A 22,445-nucleotide genomic window follows, 5' to 3' on the forward strand; every position below is an offset into this window, starting at 1 on the left:
GGATTCCAACAATAAGCCTCAAGTTCCATCTTGGATTTGGAGTTTTAGAACTCTTTCTTTGCTAGCAGGAAAAAAAAGAGGAGAGGGAATTACAGAGAAACCCCAAAGACTGGCTACCTAGATAAATCCAGTTTGTCTCTTTGACATGCACAACATACAGATAGACTCTCTTACATCCACGTTCATATAGACTCACACTGTCACATGTAGACACACAGGGGGCATGTCCCCTCATCAACTAGACACACCCAGACATGCAACACACTGACATATGGCCACACATAGTCTCAGGCACAAGTGCACACACACACACACACACACACACACACACATCTTTTAAAATAGTTAAAAACAAGAACGTTACCACTGAAAATGTCTATGATTGTTTACATCTGGACACCCCAAACAAAGATCCAACACAAAGAGAAAGAAGTAACTACATATCTGAAGCTCCCAGCCTTGCTATTGAGAGCCAGGCTGCCTGGAGACTTAATGTCCTTGGATTGATTTGGATTTGGGTCTTGGAAGGGCTTTAATTCCAATATGGGCTGAAATCATACAGGGAGATCAAGCACTGTGAACAAAAACAGGGTTTTTAGATGTGTGGTAGCAGTGCATGGGAAGACATCTCAGCACAGAGGAAGGATAGAGAGGCCAGTTGTAAATATCTCTACAGCTCTACATAGCTAGATATAATACCATAAAAGACTATCTTGCCCTAATGACTGCAGTGAGAGCAGTTGACATCTGTTGTAACTCATACTCTGTGTTAAGGTGAAGAGGAGGTTTGGCAATTTCACCTTTTCAGGAACTTGAGTCTTCTGAGTTTCCCATGGGCTTGGGCATTTTAACTTGAGAATTGCCCGATCTTCCTCTGTCATGTTCTCAGTGCAGTCTGTGTGTTTGGTATTGTCGAGCCCCATTTTCAGCCATCCAGCCCCTCTCCAGTCTTGCAAGCATACTCCCTCCACCTGGATGATTACATCTTTCCTAACGCTTCGCACTTCACATGGAGTACCTGGAAGTGCAGAAAACCCAATCGGGTGATCCTGGGGTTCAGCCAATGAAAAAGCACTTAATTTGGAGCTTGGACAGAAAAAAAGACCATACTAAGTCTGGAATGGAGCGTTCCACTTTATCCCGCCACCTACCTTCTCTTTCTCTCCAGCCCCACACTCCCACTCACTTTTCCCTAGAATTTCTACCATTGGAAAGATTCCACCAGTCTGTCATTCCAGAGTTCATTTTGTTGTGAGAATGTGTGATATGTTTCCTATGAATTTCTTGCTCATTCCCCATCTGCCACTGTGGCTTGCCTTTGCAAATGTAACAATATATTCAATCTAAATGGAGTTTCAGAGATATATTCTTACAATTTGTGCCATTTTGTTAATAGCAAAGCTAAAATATTTCTTTCATATTGGGGCTGTCTTTTGCTGAGACTGGCCATTCCTAATGGGTGTTCCTTGTTCTGTTTATACAAACCCTTTGGGTTATTAACTATCAAATGCATTTACTAAGCTTTCCACCTACATGGCACCCTATCATGGTTCTGAGCAATGACTTCTAGCTGTTCCACAGCTCAGCATAAAAGGAAATCGTGACTTGTCCTCTGAAAGTGTAGTTAGGTTTGTGTTTGTTGTATAGTATCCTGTGATCAATGTAAACTGTTTAATAGTGTTGGGTTTTCAGGGGAGGGAGCGGCGGAGGAGGCGGGAGACCTTACATTACTTAAGTAAACCAATTGGTCAGGGTCACTGTTGTTGATAAAATTTTTGTGAATCTTGGCTCCTACCATCTTGCCAGACTTCATCCCCAGGGTCAGTAGTTGTCAGTAGGGGTGAAGATACTTACTTTTAGGGCACCTAAACTTCCTGACCTTGCACAGCAACAAGGGATGCTTTCAAGGGCAGCTAAGTGAATGACATTCTGAAAGCACTTGAAATGAAGTGAAGTCACACACATGGGTCTTTGAGAATGGTTCTGACTCACACAGTAAAAAGCGAGAAAAGAGGACCAAGATCAGGTGTCCTGGATTGCCTGACCCACAGGAAGGCACAGAGCAGCAAACCTCATGAGAGGACCTGGAGCTGTCTTTTGTCCTCATTAAATGTACATTTTTGCATGAATATGTACTAGACTGGCCCTGACTTCAAGAACATAAAACATGGAAAACAAAATTATAGTTCTTAAAAATATACTGAAATAGAATGTTGTAAATAGTCAACAGGGGAAATAAAGGCATATAATGACAAGTACTTTGATGGGTCACTGTGCTTCCTCTCTGTGGTACTGGGAGGGGCTATACATGGGAGACATCTGGGCCCAGGAAGCCCCTGGCTTCTGTGGCTCCCTGGGCCTACCAATGGTTTTGCACATGAATTTCATCATACTCTAGGACATTTAAAAGTAATGATTTTCAACCACAGGGGAGTTCACAATATCATGTTGAGATTTACTTACATTTTTCCATGAACTATTCTTAATCATCACATACAATTTTTTTTAAAGTAAGCCAATGTGGTGCCAAAATCCAAAGTGAATATTTAGTTCCAATTTACGGGACAGGGAACTAGGGAAAGTGATCTTTATATAAAGAACAATAATTTTTTCAATCTTCTTTGTCAATGTAGATGTGCAGAACAAGAAAGCCCTGTGGGGGTGGGAAGAAAATGTGCAGAGCCAAAGTCAAAGCTGATGGTATAGAGGGTCCTGCTGCAGCCCGCATCTCACAGCACATCTCCAAGCACATTTTGATGAAAGCCTCAGAGTTGCAACCCTGACCCTAAACTAATGACACTTTGTACCAGGTCCATTCTGTGTCTGCCCACAACTCCAAGCTGAAACATACAGAGTAGGACAGTTTCCTAGATAGTCTTCCCCTAGTGTACTAGCCCTTTTCTGCAGTCCCAAAGTACCGTACTTTGGCCCTCACTGGTCTCCCTCATTGGATTCAGGTTCGAAATGCTACTTTCCTGTTTATACCCCAGCAATACCTTACTAGCTGCACAAGCATTGTCCTTTACCAACCATTTGACTGCTAGCTCTTGCTGGACCAGCCTTTGCAGTGTGGTCAGCTCCATACAATATTCCTCCAGATTCCATGGGGACTTGCTAAGAGGCAAAAGTCTCCCTTTCAACTCTAAGCAGTCTTCCTATATGCCAGAGGTTCATGCAAAGGAAGGAAATGCAGATGAGGAAGGAAGACAGGGAGACAGGGAGGAGTTTTTCCAGTACAGCCAGAGCCTGTCTTGAGCTGATGTATATTCTTCCACTGGCTAAATACTCACTGATAATCCAGTTCCCGAAAGGGACCCAGAAGCACAACGAGAGCTCCTTGGATGGGCCTGACACTACCAACTGTACAGTCACTAGCTGTCCTAAGGAATAGAGGGAGAGGAAAGGTAGGTGATAGCCCTGTTTCTTCCAAGTTTCACAAGCTGCAGGATGAAAGAGCCAGTTTTAGCTTATTTCATGTTACTATGACAGAATACCTGGCTGGGTAACATGTAAAGGACAGAAATGTATTGAATTCAACTTTCTTGAGCTTGGAAGCTCAGAATCAAGCAGCCACATATGGTAAGGACTTTCTACTGCTTCATAACATGTTGAAACAGCAGACGGGCGAGAGGCAGTGTGAGGAAAAGACAAAACATGAGGACTGTCCTCTTTGGAACAACTCAGTCATTAACCCAGTCCCTCTGGAGCAAGAACTCATTCCTATGAGAAACACGTTAATTTGGGCCTGGCACGATGGCTCAATTGGCAAGCACCAGCATCCCTGTCACCTATTTGTGTCCCAGCAACTCTCTATTTGTGGCCTGGGTGGACAATAGAGAATGGCCCAAGGCCTTAGGACCCTGCACCCACATGGGAGATACAAAAGTAGCTCCTGACTCCTGGTTTCAGATTGGCCAAACTTTAGTCATTGGAGTCATGTGGGGAGTAAACCAGCACATTAAAGATCTCTCCATCCATCCCTGCATCTCTCTGTAAATCTGATCTGCCCCTCCAATAAAAATAAATAAATATTTTTTTAAAAAATTTATTCATTTTTATTACAGTCAGATATACAGAGAGGAGGAGAGACAGAGAGGAAGATCTTCCGTCCAATGATTCACTCCCCAAGTGAGCCGCAACAGCCGGTGCGCACCGATCCAAAGCCAGGAACCTGGAACCTCCTCCAGGTCTCCCACGTGGATGCAGGGTCCCAAGGCTTTGGGCCGTCCTCGACTGCTTTCCCAGGCCACAAGCATGGAGCTGGATGGGAAGTGGAGCTGCCGGGTTTGAACCAGTGCCCATATGGGATCCCGGGGCGTTCAAGGCGAGGACTTTAGCTGCTAGGCCATGTCGCCGGGCCCAATAAATCTTTTTTTCTAAAAGGCATTAATTCCCCTTTAATAACCTAATTATCCCCCTTGAAAGCCCCACATCCCAGAGCTACTACAATGGCAATGAAATTTCAATGTTTTAACTGTCATGGAACATACCATATTCAAACCACAGCAAAGGTCTCAGCAAGGCCTCCCTTCATAGCCTCTCATCTTAGCCAAGCTGCCAAACTCCTTCTGAGACCTAGCATGGTCACCTGGGAGAGGCTGGATTAAAAAAAATATATTGATTGATTTGGATGGCAGAGTGAAAAGTGGTGAGGGTAACATAAAAATATCTTCCATGTGCTGGTACACTCCCCGAATGGCTGCTGAGGCTGCTGAGGTTCAGACAGAGGCCAGGAGCCAGTGTTCCTATCTGGATCTCCCACAAAGGTAACAGGAGCTCAAATACTTGGTGTGTCCTCTGTTGCCTTCCCAGGTAGATTAGCAGGGATCTGGATCAGAAGCAGAGCAGCTGAGATACAAACCAGTGCTCCAATATGGGATGCTAGCATTGCAGGTGGAATCTTGGCTTCCTGCATCACAATGTTTGCCACATTGGAGTCACTTGCTACTACTACAGTGCTCCTTACCCAATTTAGGTCTCTCTAAGCTCTCATCTCAACCACAGAATCTCAAGGGTAAGACAGCATATGAATCAGTAAAGTATGCAGGACTGAAGTAACTTTAGTAACTTTGAGCAAGTTCTTTAAAATTTGTGTTTATGTAGTAATTATTTGGAAGGCAAAAAAAGAGATTTCCCATCTATTGATCCACTCCTCAAATGCGTACAACATCTGGGACTGTGACAGATAAAAGCCAGGGGCCTGAAACTCAGGACGTATCTCCTGTTTGACTGGCAAGGAACTATTTGGACTGTCATCTGATGCCTCTTTGGTTATGCATTAGTGGGAAACTGGAATCAGAGGCAGAGCCAGGATTTGAACCCAGGCCTTCAGATTTGGAATGTGGGTGTCCCAGCAGCATCTCAACTGCTGCATCAAACACCTACCATGAGATCATTTTTACAATGATACTTTTTAAAGTGCTAGGAGGAACAGGTATTTAGCATAGCAGTAAAAATGCCAGTTAAAACGTTCATGTTGGGACCAGCACTAGAGTATAGTGAGTTAAGCTGCTGCTTGTGGCAACAGCATCATATATAGGCACTGCTTCAAGATTTGGCTGCTCCACTTCTGATTTAGCTCCCTGCTAATGTGCCCGGGAAAGCAGCAGAAGATGGCCCAGGTTCTAACCCTTGCACCCACATGGGGGACCAGGAGGAAGCTTCTGGCTCCTGCTTTCCATCTGGCCCAGCCCTAGTCATTGTGGCCATTTGGGGAGTGAATCGGTGGAAGAAAGATCTCTCTCTCTCTCTCTCTGTCCTTCTCTGTAACCCTACCTTTCAAATAAGTAAAATCTTCCACAAAAAAAGCATGTCCCTAGTTTGAGATGGTTTAATACCCATCTCTAGTTCCTGACTCCACCTTCTAGTTATTGCAAGCCTTGGGATGTAATAGTGATGTCGAGTAATTGAGCTCTTACCACTGATACAGGAGACAGCAATTTCTGACTCCTGACTGGCGTGCACTGTTTGTGCTGGACATTTGGGGAGTGAAGCAGTTGTTACGGGGTGCGAGCGAGATCACACCAGACATGTCTAAGGTTTTATTGAGGAGTCTTTATTAACCAAGCTTGGTGATAACAGAGCATACTAGAAATAGCAGATCAGAAGTCCATATGGCAATCCAACCAATCATAATCCAACCAAATACAATCCAAAGGGGAACAAATGGTCATTACTGTTGGGATCTGTGCAGTGGGTATGTAAGACAGGAAGGTGTGAAGGGTATTGTTCCATTGCAGGCAGGGCTGCAAGGAACCTCCTGCTGTGCAGCTGGGCTCCGGCAGGAATATCTCTACGATCACCTGAATGCAGCTCCACTTCCCTTTACATGGACACCGGACTTTCCCACTGAGTTTCCTGTAACCTATCTAGGCATTGTCTGCCCCTGTGGAGTTAATGTATAGTATCTGTGCGAGCTTGAAAGTTTATGTTGCTGATATTCGCTTTTAGCAAAAAGGTTTTTATCAATTGCTGTCACAGCTGCCTTCATTGGCAATATACTGATCAGGGTGTTAACTCCCCCTTTGATCCTATGCTAACCAGAGGCATAGCAGTTACCTTTGCTCAGAATCCTCTTCCCCTATTGACCATATGCTAATCAAGGGTATTCTGTCCCCAGGTGGTGGGAACCTGTGCTTAGGGCCTTTTCTCTTCCGTTGATCTTATGCTAATCAAGGGTGCTAACCCTCCAATGTAGAGGAAACCCTTTCTTTCCCTCTTTCTTTGATCATTGGGTCCTGCCTCCGGACACATTCCTCCCTTAGCTGATTCAAGTGGAATGTGTTACTGATTGAGCTTGCTTTAGGTGATACATACAGCAGAATTAGCTGTAGTAACACCCACTTGATCATGACGTAACAAGTCTGAGCCAGAGTTTGACTGATTCTGTATAAATAAAGCGGACGGCTTTATTGCATGGTCCACGATCATCAAGGAATTCTGGTGGTCCATCTCTTTCTTTATTCTCTCTTTGCACCGACTCCACGCACCCTTCAAGAGTTCCGAACCTCGGCCGGAGCTGGACTCCCGCACATTACCGTTAAGTCTATCCATTAAGCTGAAGACCTATGTCCCAGCTTCCCGAACAACGTAAGTTATCCTAAGAGACATGCAACGAATAACCTGGACACACTTACAAAACCTGGACACACCTATTAAGCTGCAGACATTCACCTTTCTCTGCCCACATTCCACTACTGCTAGGCCTCACCTCCCCTGAAACTCCTGACACCACACAAACCAGAAACAACATTATTATATCCATTATCCCATCTAAGCAGTACACAGGGACCATGCTCAGGGGATTACCTGTTCTGGGTCAGCCAAGAGTCGAGGTGCCAGAGGAACAGAAGCACCTGGCCAGGTAGAGAGTGAGAACTCCCGCTTCACCGACCTTTTAAAGGGACTTGTGAGGGGCGTGGTTACACAACAATGCAATACCATCCCCTCTCAGTTGATAGGTGAGTCACAGGTGGGCAGGAGCGAATAGCGAAGTGTTGTGAGTTAAGGAGTTAATTAGTGCTCATTGGGTTGGGCAGGAACAGGAACTGGGCTTCTAGCTAAAAAGACTAATTGGACTCATCTGTATCCAACATCCCAGCTGAATTAGGACAAGAGGAGGGGGGGGAAGAGTATACGAGGAGAGGTGAAGGAGCAATCACTGGCTGCACTCCATAACACAGTGGATGGGAGTCAGCCTCTCTCTCTCTCTTTCTCTCTCTCCCTCTCTCTCCCTCTCTCTCCCTCTCTCTCCCTCTCTCCCTCTCTCCCTCTCTCCCTCTCTCTCCCTCCCTCCCTCTGTCCCTCTCTCCCTCTCTCTCTCCCTCCCTCCCTCTTTCTCCCTCTCTCCCTCCCTCCCCCCTTCCCCCCTCCCTCTCAATCTCTCAGGTCTCTTCTCTCTCTGTTCCCTTCCCTCCCTTTCAAATTGAAAGTAGATATGAGAGGTAAAGACATACTTGCCTTGAGACTCCAAGTCTCTGCCTGTTGGTCTGGAAATACCCTGAGCAATTAATCGCATGGAGTGTCAGTTTCTGAATCTGAACATGAATTGTCCCAATGGCAAAACTAAAACTTCTTGCAACACGATTCAGTTCTGCATCCTCACCTCTATGTTCCTTAATTTCTTCCCCTATATTGCCCTCTCCTGGCATTTATCTCTACTTTGCTTCAAACAAAATTCTAAATGAAACAAAAAAGAAGCAGGGCCAGGCGTGATGACCTAGCAGCTAGGGTCCTCACCTTGAATGAGCCCAGATCCCATATGGGCACCAGTTCATGTCCCAGCTGCTCCACTTCCCATCCAACTCCCTGTTTGTGGCCTAGGAAAGCAGTCGAGGACAGCCCAAGGCCTTGGGATCCTGCACTTGTGTGGAAGACCTGGAGGAAGTTCCTGGCTCCTGGCTTCTGATCAGCACAGCCCCCAGCCATTGCGGTCACTTGGGGAGTGAATCATCAGACAGAAGATCTTCCTCTCTGTCTCTCCTCTCTGTATATCTAACTTTGAAATAAAAATAAATAAATCTTAAAAAAAAAAGGAGGAAAATATTTAACGAAGAAATACTACTTCTAATGGAGCAGGTGTTGTGTTGTTTTTATGAGGAATAAATAGGTATCTTATTATGTATGGGATATAATTCAGTAAAGACACCAATCATAAATATTTATATGCCAAATTCTATAGCATCTACAGTTTTTAAACTACACACATATGCAGGGAGAAACAAGAGGGCAAAATAGGATAAGGACACAGATGGAGAATCATTAGCTACAGTGAAGCATAGAGGCCATGATCCTAGGAAATAGGAGAGGACAGGCCAAAGGCAGATGGACACCTGGAAATCCATGGACACTTGGAAGCAGTAGAGATAGCAGAGCAGAGTTGCAGTGACCAGAAACCCCAGCGGTGGTCAGTGATTAGAGTTCTATCAGCAGCCAGGTGGAAAAGGGAGTTGATTAGGAGTTCAGGAGGTGACTCCAGGCATAGAAGTGCCCGTGCTGCTGATTTGCTTGACTGGACCCTTAGCATAAACAGAGCAGCAGAGCCCAAGCAGGCAGGTGAGGGAACAGGGTAGATTTCGTGACTTGGACCTCCACCAGTGCTCCATTGGATGTCATTTTAAGTACTGAAGAAAAGGCTGTGGAGCTAAAAGAACAACAGTGAACTGTGCAGGTGCTGAGCCAAGAGAGAAGTCACTTCTGGCTCAGTGCATTGCACTGGTCTGACAGGTAACTAGTACCAACTTGGCGTCCTGCAGGTTCCACCCAAGATAAAGCCAAGTGGCCCCCAGAACTAAAGGTCAGCAGTTCCAGACCCCACCAGTGCCACATCAGGTGCCATCTTCTATACTGAGGAAAAGGAGTGGGTGGAGTGGCTAGAGAAACAACAATAAGCTCCACATATGCTGAGCTGGGAGAGAACCCAAGTCCGGCACAACGCATTGCACTGGTACCACAGGGAAAGAGTACCAACTTGGTATCCTTATAGATTCCACTCAAAAAAAAAAAAAAAAAAAAAAAAAAAAAAAAAAAAAAAAAACAAGCAGTTCCAGCAAGACCAGCACCACTAACAACACAGTGATTTAGGACAGCTGGCGTCTCCCTAATCCCAGGCACTGCTCGAACCTGGAGTGAAAAAAAAAAAAAAAGGCTGTACAGGCAATGGTGTGGCCGTGACAGAGGATCACAGGGGATGAAAAGTGGTGAGCCAGAAGCTGAGATTACAGAAGCCGTGGTGGAAGTCTAACAAGAGAGCCCAAGACTAAAACTCCCTGCAGGGAGTGGCACAAGTGACTGCAAATGAAGAAGTGGATACTGGATACTAAATACAATCAGTAAAATTGACCTATAGACCAGTGGGCAACACAGCTTGGAAACTGGCCCAAAGGAGAAGACTGTGCTCACCAGAATAGCCAGGACCAAGAGCAAAGAAGCAACAGAAACACGATGAATATTAGTGAAGAATCCCCTGCAAAGCAGCAAAAACCTTTGCCAACCTCAGAGTTAACTGAGGAATATATTGAGGAAATGGGGGATAAAGAACTTTAAAAACTTGTTATAAAGCCTCTTGTCAACAAGAAGCACATGCAGGAATTTAAGGGATATGTCACACAGGAAATGGCAATAAACACTGAAACAAAATCAAGCTGAATTATTAGAGATGAAGCACACAATGAAGCAAATTAAAAATTCAGTGGAAAACCTTAATAATAGAATGGGCAATGCAGAAGAAAGAGTCTCAGAATTTCCTTCAACAATGGAGGAAAAATCAAAAACCTGGAAATGGAACTGAGTCAAACAAAGAAAAGTTTTCAAGAATTAAGGAACACTATGAAAACGCTAAATGTATGAGTTATAGGAGTTAAATAAGGCGAAGAAAGAGAAGCTTGGCTTAAAAATGTACTCAGTAGGGCCTGGCACAGATAGCTTAGTGGCTAAATCCTTGCCTCATATGCACCTGGATCCCATATGGGCGCCGGTTCTAATCCCGGCAGCTCCACTTCCCATCCAGCTCCCTGCCTGTGGCCTGGGAAAGCAGTCGAGGACAGCCCAAAGCCTTGGGACCCTGCACCCGCATGGGAGACCTGGAAGAGGCTCTTGGCCCCTGGCTTTGGATTGGCTCAGCTCAAGCCATTGCAGCCGTTTGGGGAATGAATCACCGGACAGAAGATCTTCCTCTCTGTCTCTCCTTCTCTCTGTATATCTGACTGTCCAATGAAATAAGTCTTTAAAACAATGTATTCAATAAAATAATAAAGGAAAACTTACCTAATTTGGAGAAAGAACTGAGAAATAAAATACAGGAGGGGCACAGAACTCCCAACAGTGCTGGCCAAAAACAATCTTCACCACAACACATGAAAATCAAGCTCTCTTCAGTTGAATACAGGGAAAAGATCCTTAAATATGCATGTAAAAATATCAATTGACCTCTAGAGTAACTCTAATCAGACTCATAGCTGACCTCTCAGAGGAAACTCTACAGGCCAGAAGAGAATGGAGTGACATATTCCAGATTCTAAGAGGAAAAAGTGGTCAGCCCAGAATAACTTACCCAGCAAAGATTTTCTTTGCCTTTAAAAATGAAAGAAAATTCTTCCACAGTAAAGAAAAGCTCAAAGAATACGCCTCTCTTCCAGACCTGGCCTACAAGGGATACTTACAAATATTCTATTGACAGAGAAAAGGAATAGCACCCACCACAACCAAAGGCAAACGTGGAAAACACCCCAATGAAAAAAAAAAAAAAAGGAAGAGTAAATCAAACAATAAATAGCCCACTGCTAAAATGACAGAACCAAATTACTACTTATCAATACTATCCCTGAATGTAAATGTCTTAAATTCATCCATCAATCATTATAGATTAGCCAACTGATTCAAAAAACAAAACCCACCTATCTGTTGCCTGCAAGAGATACATCTCACCAACAAAGATATGCAGAAACTGAACATGAAAGGATGGAAAAAAATATTCCATGTTAGTGGAAGAAGATATTTCCTGTCACCAGGGGAAACAAACAACAAGCTGGAAGCAGAGCTGGATCAGGCCAAAAAAATACTCAAGAATTGAAAGACACTATTAAAAGACCAAATATGAGAGTTATGGGAGTCCCACAAGGTGCAGAAAGAGAAGCTGGGATTAAAGGTGTATTCAATAAATATTAAGGGAAATTTTCCCTAACCTAGAGAAAGAATTGGGAAACAAGATCCAGGAGGGGCACAGAACTCCCAACAGGGTTGACCAGAGGCAATCTTCACCAAGACACATGATAATCAAGCTCTCTTCAATCGAACATAAGGAAAAGATCCTTAAATATGCACTTGAAAAAAATTCATTGACATATAAAGGAATGCCAATTAAACTCACAGGAGACCTCTCAGAGGAAACTCTACAGGCCAGAAGAGAACGGAGTGACATATTCCAGATTCTAAAAGCAAAAAATTGTCGGCCCACGATAACCTACCCAGCAAAACTTTCCTTTGTCTTTGTTACCATGTTTTCTTTCTTATATAAGGAATACCATATGTTCTCTGTTATATAAGCAACCCAGCATGGAAAGTATAACTTCAATAATCCGATCCATAATGTTTTTTGGTTGGTTGTTTGCTTTTTTGGCTGTATCCTATGTGTTTTGATATTTTTTATCTCAGTTTTGTTTATTCCAAATAATTCCTTTTCTCTTGTCGAATTCATCACTGGCTCATAGATTACACGGTGGCATCATTTTTCCCAAGAGACTTTTGTGTTTCCTTTTTGTCACTCATGTTATTCAGTGGTGTGTTTTTTTCATGGTGCTGTAATTTGTTGTTGATGTTGTTATTGTTGTTGTTGTGGATGTTCTAACTCATACCAGTTGTTGACCTTGTTTCATGGCTTCTCAATTATGGAAATGTATAGTGATGGAGTACTGGGGTCTATCACATACAGATGTGGGGGAATAATGGAACATACATCCCTGCTTCCAGATGAAATATGGATTCCCAATGAAACTGTTGGGCATGTGCAGACAATGGGATGCTGGACTGCCTGACATTGTCTGTACCAACAATGTCTGGGTACACTTAAATAAGAGACTGATAGAATGATGATTCCTTAAGCAGGACTACATCATTGTAGTAAAATGGGGAAAATCTGTTGGGAGTAGGAGTTTGGGAGGGAATCCCAGCTTGTACGAAATTGTACCACATAATTCAAAATTCAAAATAAAATATATTTTTAAAAAAAGAAAATGAAATAAAAGTATTCCACAGTAAAGTTAAAAGACTATGCCTCTTCCAGACCTGCCCTACAAAGGATATTTAAAGATGTTCTCTTGACAGAGAAGAGGAATAGCAGTCACCAACACCAAAAGTAAATGTGAAAAACATCCCAGTAAAATAACAACAGAAGACTAAATCAATGAACAACCCATTGCTAAAATGCATGTAAATGGCTTAAACTCATCAATCAAGCTTCATAGGTTAGTAGAAAGGATTAAAAACAAAACCCGTCTACTTGTTGCCTAAAGGAGACACATTTCACTAACAAATATCAGCGGAAACTATCTTATGGATTTTGACTTTTTTTGTTAGTTTCATCTCTGCAAAACACTTTCTTCTGATTAAATTCTTCAATGACTCATAGATCATACAGTAGCAGCATTTTCTTCAAGAAGGTTCTTGATTTTCTTTTACATTTCTTCAGCGACACATTAGTCATTCAGCAGCATGTTATTTAACTTCATGGTGTTGTTACTTTCTGTTTTTTTTCTTCCTACTGTTGATTTTGTATTGTGACTTTTCATTTAAGGGGATGTATAGTAACTGTGTAATGGAGACTATCATATCCAGATGTGAAGATACAATGCAGTATGCATCTCTACTTCCAGATCAAAGATGGACTCCCAGTGAAACTGTTAACTCTTTTTTTTTAAAAGATTTTTTTATTATTATTATTGGAAAGCAGGATATATAGAGAGGAGGAGAGACAGAGAGGAAGATCTTCCATCCGATGATTCACTCCCCAAGTGAGCCGCAACGGGCCGGTACTGCACCAATCCGATGCCGGGACCAGGAACCTCTTCCAGGTCTCCCACGTGGATGCAGGGTCCCAAGGCTTTGGGCCGTCCTCGACTGCTTTCCCAGGCCACAAGCAGGGAGCTGGATGGGAAGTGGAGCTGCCAGGGTTAGAACCGGCGCCCATATGGGATCCCGGTGCTTTCAAGGCGAGGACTTTAGCCACTAGGTCACGCCGCTGGGCCCAGTTAACTCTATCTTGACAATAGGCTGCTGGTCTGTCTGTCATTATCCACACCTACAATGTCGGGATACATTTACATGGGAAAATGATGGACTTATGACTACTCATGAAGGACTATACTATAGTAATAATATAGATAAAATCAGTGAGGGGGAATGATTTTGAGGAGGGTGTGTGAATTTGAGGAGGGTGAGGGGAAATCTCAGAGCCTACGAAATTGTATCATAAAATAATAAAATAAATAAATTTTAAAAAATAAAGCAGGGCCCAGCACAGTAGCCTAGTGGCTAAAGCCCTCACCTTATATGCGCCTGGATCCTATATGAGCACTAGTTCATATCCCGGCTGCTCCACTTCCCATTCAGCTTTTGCATATGGCCTGGGAAAGCAGTAGAGGATAGCCAAAAGCCTTGGGACCCTGTACCCTCGTGGGAGACCCGGAAGAGGCTCCTGGCTCCTGGCTCCTGGCTCCTGCCTTCAGATCGGCTCAGCTGCAGCCATTTGGGCCACTTGAGGAGTGAACCAGCAGATGAAAGATCTTTGTCTCTCCTCTCTGTAAGTGTGCCTTTTCGGTAAAAATAAATAAATCTTAAAAAATAAAATAAAGCAAAGAAATTCAGAAGAAAAACTATACACACATGGATATACACACAGAGACACACAGTCTCCATATATAAAAACAGAATATGTGTAGCTATTTGTAGTTTTTTCAAGGTGGAACAAAGGTAGTAGAAATGAATTAGCATCTTAGAAATTCCCCCACATGGGAATTTGCCACATGGGAAGACTACAGTTATTAGAAACCTGCTTCCCACCCTCTGACTTTTGTCTGGAATACACTTTGTATTCTTGGTCAATATCATGTTCATTGGGGAGTATTTTCCAGATCTCTCCTTGCTGACTCTGAGCAGCTAATCAGTCCATTATGACTCCAACCCAGGCACACTGCTCAAGATTGCTTATTACAGAAGGTGCTTTCTTGAAACTCTCTATCAAAACACCCTTGAGTGTGAGAACCAGCTGTTCCACTTCATATTCTACTTTCTTTGGATGGAAGTCATCATACACAACCCACATTTAAGCAATAGAAAATATCTACAAAATGATTAGTCATTATTCCACAAATATAACTGTCTACCACTCGTCATGAGCACCGCAGCTCCCCTTTCAAGCTTGTGGAGTCATATTCCACAATGGTTTTGGTTGGAAAAAATTCTCAGATACCTCAAAGAGGGGCCATGTCCAAGGAGCACTTAATAAAGGAGCCAACAGCCAAGATGAGAGTCCTCAGAAGTAAGGGTTAAGGGATCCATTGACTCAGAAAGCAGTGCCCCTCAAGAATGCATCTCTAACCCTGCAGTCAGCTGCGGGTTAGTTCAAGCTACATTATCCATCTGACAACTCCTCCACCTCCTGGTGTTATGGGAGCTAACCTGTGTATGCCTAATTCTGCCTCAAAGGACACCAAGGCAGTGGGGAGCTTGGTATGCCAGAAGCATAATGTGGTAGGACCAGGAAGGTGTTAAATTAAAAGTCAGAGTCTCAACAGGGTCACGCCAAGGATCCTGAGACATCAGAACAGAAGATGCCACAACTGCTGTCAGCTGCATGGACAGAAGTAATGTTTCCTAGCTGCTGATAAAGGGGCAGCTAAGAGAGGCCATGTGTCCACAGGTTGCCCTAGGAAGCTGTCCCTTGTCCTGCTAGGAGTCAAGGTGAAACACCTAGGGAGAACTGAATGGATCCCAGATCCCAGGACAGATGCTTCCTCTCCATGCTTTGTAAATCCCTGGGGGCCTGATACAAGATGTTCAGATGCAGCATGTCCTGACATTTGTATCCAGATGTGAGAGCTTACAGGCATAGCAGAACCAACAGAGTGTCACATTAGCAGAGGAAGGGGCTCAGGTCATGCCCAGTGTCACAGTAACAACTAAGAGGATAGAAACATAAGACCCCAGAGTCCAAGGATAGAGGAAACTTGGTCACATCAGTCCTGGAAAGTCCGGGACACAGCAGTAGGATGTGATGGCATCTAACTTCCACTTGGGAGTTGGAAAGATGTCTGAGGTTTTTCTTTAAGTTGAAGAAGTTTACATCCCAGATAGAGGGCTGATTGAGACCGGCAGAGGCTGAGGTCCACACCTTGACAGATGTTAAGATTAGGACTCACAGAATCCATTTTTATCCCTGCTATCAGGCATAGAACGCCAAGGGCATTGTATACTGGCCAAATGTGATATCATCGGAATACCGCTTCTTCAGTTAAGAAGTGTAGAAGGTTCTCACTTGAGATCTACCACAGAATCAGGCCAGAGTACCATTAAAATTCAAGGTGAGAACATAAGGGTGTACTGAGGGTGCTGAGCAATCCTGTTGTGCCCCTCTTTTCAGCCTAGTACCTCTGTAGGAACAGACGTGTCTCTTATGTGGCAACCCTGGGAGCTGGAGTTGTGAGAGGAGGGCACGTATCTTTTGGAGACTGGGGTCAGGTTCTGGCAGACCCCAAGATGAGTAAGACCTGTGGAGAATGCAGTCTTTCCCCTGTTGTCAGCCATGGTAAGCCCCAGGCACTGGGATGTGCCCAGATGTGATGTTCCCTGACTTTCACCTCTGTAGTTAGAGAACCATTTTTGAGGTCCATATTTCAGGTCACCCAAGGGATTGGGGAGAGGCACCCAGGTTCTGTTAGAATAGAAACTGAGATACTCTGAAGTAGACTGAGATAACTTCCACCACAGAGCCCTGAGATCTTAGACATGGGTGCTGAGAATTACTTTTGTCTCCAAGATTTCAGAGTGATCCAAGTCGTGGTTGATAGGATCAATAGAGAGCCACACCTCATCCCTGGTATCAAAGGAATAATCATCATAGGCTCATTGCGGACACAAGATGAGGTCCTTTGGTGAACATTGAAGGTACCCACCACCCCAGAAATGGATTCCACAGAATCCAGCCATCCTGCTACCTCTTGGAGGCCCCAGAGAGAATAGGCACCCCAGGATGGTACATCTCACTCCTTACTTGTAAAACTTAGGAAACTGAGGGCCGGGTTTGTAAGGGTGAGATCAGATCACCAGAGGAAGAAACTTCTGAAAGTACAGGGAGGCATTCCAGGATCTGCAAGGAGGAAAGCTAAGGTTTTTGTTGAGAACTGAAGGTCATCAACCAGAACACAAAGAAGGCCTGGAGATATCCACTATAGCCCTACTCTCATTCCAGGTAGCTTTGGAAAGAGCTATTAGGTTGAACCTTATAGCTGGGGAGGCTACAGAGAGGATAGGACTTTAGAGTACACCACACTCAGGTTATCAGAGGAATTTATTCTAAGCCCTATCAAGAGTCAAGATAAGGACTGAGAGGTCTCCATTAAACTGAACATAGAGGACAGCAACCCATTCTGTCGGCCAGAGGAAGATTCAGGAAACTTTGAGTTGATTGGCTTCCCCTAGCTTCCCTTTCTGGTATCTCATGGAGAAAAGGCCTCAGATTGAGTGGGACTGAGTCATCAGGGGTTGTCCCAGGCCCTGCCAGGCAGGAAGGTGAGGGTGGATCAGGCTCCTCACTCCAGGATAGACATACCCCTATTGAATTTGGCCATCTGTTTGGCAGGTATAACCAGATGTTGAGGTCCTCTCACTGCCTTTCATTTCCTCTCAAGAAAGCAAACACATTTTTGGGTGTTTTTTTATTAATGTATTTTTATTTGAAAGATTTTACAAAGAGAGAAGAAAAACAAAATAGAAAGATCTTCCATCCACTTGTTCACTCCCCAAATGACCGCAATTACCAAAGCTGGGAGCCAGGAGCTTCTTCCAGGTCTCCCACATGAATGCAGGGTCCAACGACTTGGGTCTTTCTCCACTGCTTTCCCAGGCCATGAACAGGGAGCCAGATCATAAGTTGAACAGCCAGGACACTAGCTGGTACCCATATGAGATGCTAGTACTAACAGGCAGATTATCCTGCTATGTCACCATACTTGTCCCAGAGAATCAAACTCCTGTTTTGAGACTTTGCTTTCAACCAGCAGAGGGTTACAGTCCAGGCCCTGCTAGGAGAAAGTGAGGCCCTTCTGTGACCACAGATAGGACCTTCATCCCTGCTCAGTAAGTTCTGCTCAAGAATCTGGAGAGCAAGGCTGCTATTTTTGGTCTGCAAACTGAGTATTCCCTCAGTTCATCTCACAGGTGCTGTGGTAACCAACTACTGAAGGTCTTTATCTGAGGCAGTGATTTCAGATCACAAAGCAGACAAGATCCCAGTAGTGCCAAGAAGCAAGGTGAAGTGCACCCTCTGAATACGAATCCAGAGCACCACCTACCCCCAAACAGAAGGAATCACCATGCTTGGCCCCTTCCCACCCCCACTGTCTGCTCTGGGGCCTCACACCTTGATGATCAATTGCACCCTGGGGAACTCCTCCCCACACACACCTACTTCCTCTTGGTTCTCAGGGGACAGTCTGTCCCATCAGCAGGACTGGAGCTCTATGAGGTCTGCATTCAGCACCCAGAGGGAAGAACTACCGGTGTGAATTTTCCAACTTCCAGCTGACATCATTCATGCCTCCTCTCTCCCCAGACCTGTTGGTCCTCATCACCCAACTTCTGCCCAGTCTCTTGGCAGCTGCCACCAAAGAAAGCAGTGATGCCTTGTTTTCAGAACGGTAAGTTCTTCAGGCATGAGGGAGGCCTGTAAGACCAAGGAGAAGAGCCAGATGTGCATGAAGAGATTTTTGAGTCTGACAAGGAAGAGGACAAGGAGTTCTTCACCACCTATTCCTCCTTCACCTCCTCCTGCTCCCCTTCCTCCTCCTCCCCCTCTCTGATTATGAGCACTACAGATGAGTTCTTTCATGTTGAGACACCAAGCCCTGCCCAGGGTCCTCCTCAGAGTGCTCCCCCTGAGTCCTCTTAGCACTTCTTCCCCTTATGCCTTTCCATGGAGCCAATCTGATGACAGCTGCAGTACCCTGGAAGGGGAGACCCCAACCACCTGCCAGGACCCAGCAGATGCAGAATCCTTGCTGCAAGATGCACTGGATGGACATTGTACCGACAATGTTGGTTAAATAAGAGACTGATAGAATGATGATTCCTTATGAAGGACTACACCATTGTATTAAAATGGGGAAAATCTGTCAGAGGGTAGGAGTTTGGGGGGGGGGAATCCCAGCCTTTATGAAATTGTACCACATAATTCAAAATTCAAAATAAAAATATATTATTAAAAAAAAGATGCATTGGATGCGAAGATGGAGGAGTTGGCGCAGCTCCTGCTCCTCAGGTACCGGATGGAGGAGCCAGTTACCAAGACTGAAATGCTGTCTTGTGTCATTGCAGATTATGAAGATTACTACCCTGTGATCTTCAGTAAAGTCTCTCAGTGCTTGCTGATGGTTTTTGGCATTGATGTGAAGGACGCAGACTCCATCAGTCACTGCTATGTGCTCGAAACCGCCCTGGGCCTCACCTACAATGGGATGCAGGATCATGACAGGAGCATGCCCAAGACTAGCTTCCTGATCATGGTCCTGGGCCTGATCTTCTCGAACGGCAACCGTGTCTCTGAGGAGGAGCTGTGGGAAGCACTGAGTGCGTTAGAAGTATATGATGGTAGGGAGCACTACATCTACGGGGAGCCCCGGCGGCTCCTCACTGAAGAGTGGGTGCGGGAAAGGTACATTGAGTACCGACAGGTGCCCTGCAGTGATCCTGCTCGCTATGAGTTCCTGTGGGGTCCCAGGCTGTGGGACCTGTCCTATGGTTCATGCTGAAACCACTAAGATGAGAGTCCTAGACTTTTTAGCCAGATTCAGTGGAGGTGATACCACACACTTCCCACTGTGCTATGAGGAGGCTTTGAGAGATGAGGAAGAGAAAGCCCAGGCCAGAATTGACACCTCAAGAGGCACAAGTCCCATGGCCAAAACAAGTCCCAGTGCTACACAGACATTTTCCCTACTGTTAACAAAATCTGAGGCAATTTTTAAGACATTTTACTAAAGTATAAAACACTTTAAGGCACTTCAATAAATTTACTGAATTTTGAGTTGGAGATCACTGTTTTAAGTAGAAGAAAGGTGGGACCGGGCTAGGTAAATTTAAGTGAATAATATCTCTATCTTGCTATTTTATAATGGTAACTTGAAACTGTCTTCTTTCTGATATTTTTTTAAAAGATTTATTTATTTATTTTTATTACAAAGTCAGATATACAGAGAGGAGGAGAGACAGAGAGGAAGATCTTCCGTCCAATGATTCACTCCCCAAGTGAGCCTCAACGGGCGATGCTGCACCAATCTGAACCCGGGAATCAGGAACCTCTTCCGGGTCTCCCAAGCGGGTGCGGGGTCCCAAGGCTTTGGGCCATCCTTGACTGCTTTCCCAGGCCACAAGCAGGAAGCTGGATGGGAAGTGGAGCTGCCGGGATTAGAACCGGCACCCATATGGGATCCCAGCGCATTCAAGGCGAAGACTTTAGCCGCTAGGCCATGCTGCCGGGCCCTGATATTTTTCAAATATCACTTTTAACCAGAAGATTAATTAGCCTCAGAACCAAACATTATGAATGATAAAGATTTATTTGTTATACCATCAAATAGTAAAATTTTGCTGTTTTGTAAAGTAAATTGGGATGTTTCCCATCTTGGCATTTTGCAAGACTACAACATGACACGAGAATAGGAATTTACTCGTGTTTGCTTGACTTACATGAAAATGTAAAATAATTAAACCTTCATAGCTCAGTTTCACTCCTCACTGACTCATTTGTTGTCCACCAATCCACTGAACATCTGCTCCATGAAAGAGTCCGTATTAGGAATGGAGTTGAGGGACAGATCACACCCATTCAGTCCGAGAAGAGGAGAATCCAGCAACAGCCATCAGAGAAGATAGCAAGTTGTTCTTTCAGATACACTTGAACAGGGAAACAGAACTGAGCAGGTGGGGCTCCAGGGTAGGACAGGAAAGTGCAACCACCTTCAGCAAAGGCATTGTGGAGTTTGACATATGCAAACCAACAGATGCTGTGCGCAAACCCAACCCTGTCCACCGCACACTCAACCCTCACATACACCAACAGTAACTGTATCATAGTCGGAGAGACCCCCAGTAACCCCTACCAGGCCCACCTAGAGTCTCAGTTCCTGTGCATGCCGGTATGAACAGCAGACTGGTCCAGGCTGTCCTGCATTCCATTCGACTCTCATAAACATCAATGGGCATTGTAGCCTAGCTCAGCCCAACTGACCCCACTGAACAGGCCACATTCATACTGGCGGGTGCTACTGCCTGTCCAGACAGGCCCACTCCCAGCCCTGGTTCTCATGCTCACCAGTGGGAGCTGCAGCGCATAAGAGAGGTGCTCACAGTTTCCCTGTTACAAGGCCCACTCCCAGGCCCGGATCTTGCACTTTCCAGGTGGTGCTACAGTCTAGCTTGACAGAACTTGCCCCCAATCCCAGCACTTGCCAGCTGATGCTATAGCAAAGCCAACCCAGCCTGACCTTACTCTGATTCATGCATGCACCAGAGTGGATATAATCACTTAGCCCAGCCTGGCTCTCCCTGTGAACCAGCTCACAATACAGGCCAACAGGTGTTGTAGCCCTGCCTAGCCTGGTCTGCCCCAGCCCCAGTTCTCATGCTCATCAGCAGGAGCAGTGGCCAGCAGGGGAACCCCCCATGGCTCCCCTTTTAGGCTTGCAACCCATCCCAGGTCTTACTTGTGTAGGTGGGAGCTGCGGCTAAGTCTGGCATGGCTTGTCTCACCTTGGTGTTCACCAGCAGGTGCTGCATCCCGGTCTGGCCTAGCCTGCCCCCAGTTCCATCTCACGCTGGTGGGTGCTACAGTTCAGCCCAACCCAGCCCAGCCCTGCCCAGCCCAGCCTGCCCCCAGTCCTGGCCCTAAAGTGAACTGGCTGGTGTTTTGGCCCAACCCAGCCTGTCCTGGATCCCATCCTGGTTCTCAGATCTGCCAGTGGGTGCTGTGAACTGGCCTGGTCTGGTCTACTCCCAGATTCTTGGGCTCACCTTGCAGGGACTGTGTCCTGACAGGAGCTCCCAAAGCCCTTCTGTCAGGTCACCTCCCATAGCAGATCTTGCGTACCCAACCTGACTTAGCCTACCTCCTGTCCCGGCAGGAACAGCGGCCTTGTCTGACCAGCCTACACCCATTCCGGCTCTGATTGTTGGGTAGTATAGCACAGTCCTGGTCCGTCCCCAGACCCAGCGCTGGCATGGCTCAGCAGGTGCCAAGACCTGACCCAGCCTGTCCTACATCCACTCTGCTCTTGCGAGCACCAGTGGGTGCTGAAGCCTAGCCCATTCTGTCACATCACAGACCCAGTTCCCACCCATGCGAAGGGATGCTGTAGTCATGTCCAGCCCAGTTCACCACTCCCATTCTGGCTCTCATGCTCACCAACGGGAACCACAGTGCAATTGGGGTGTTCCCTTAGCACCCTGACCAGGCTTGCTCCCAGCCACAGATTTTGTGCGTGCTGGTGGTTGCTCTGACCCAGCCTGGCATAGCCCATCCCCCATCTTGAACATTACCATCAGATGCTGTGGCCTGACCTAGCTTGATCTTCCCCACTCCCAACTCTCCCTGGTGGGTGCTACAGTCTGGCCCTGGCAATCCTGCCCCCATCCCTGCCTTTCATGAAAACCAGTACGTGTGATAGCCTAGCCTGGATGGT

The 22,445-nt window shown here is 45.5% G+C and overlaps 1 pseudogene; it reads left to right on the top strand.

Annotated features, from left to right (window-relative positions):
- Positions 1-14,931: 14,931 nt before the first annotated feature.
- LOC101524212 (melanoma-associated antigen 10-like) lies at positions 14,932-19,746 on the top strand (annotated as a pseudogene).
- The last annotated feature ends 2,699 nt before the right edge of the window (positions 19,747-22,445 follow it).

This window comes from Ochotona princeps, chromosome X (assembly GCF_030435755.1).
Source record: "Ochotona princeps isolate mOchPri1 chromosome X, mOchPri1.hap1, whole genome shotgun sequence".
NCBI lineage: Eukaryota > Metazoa > Chordata > Mammalia > Lagomorpha > Ochotonidae > Ochotona > Ochotona princeps.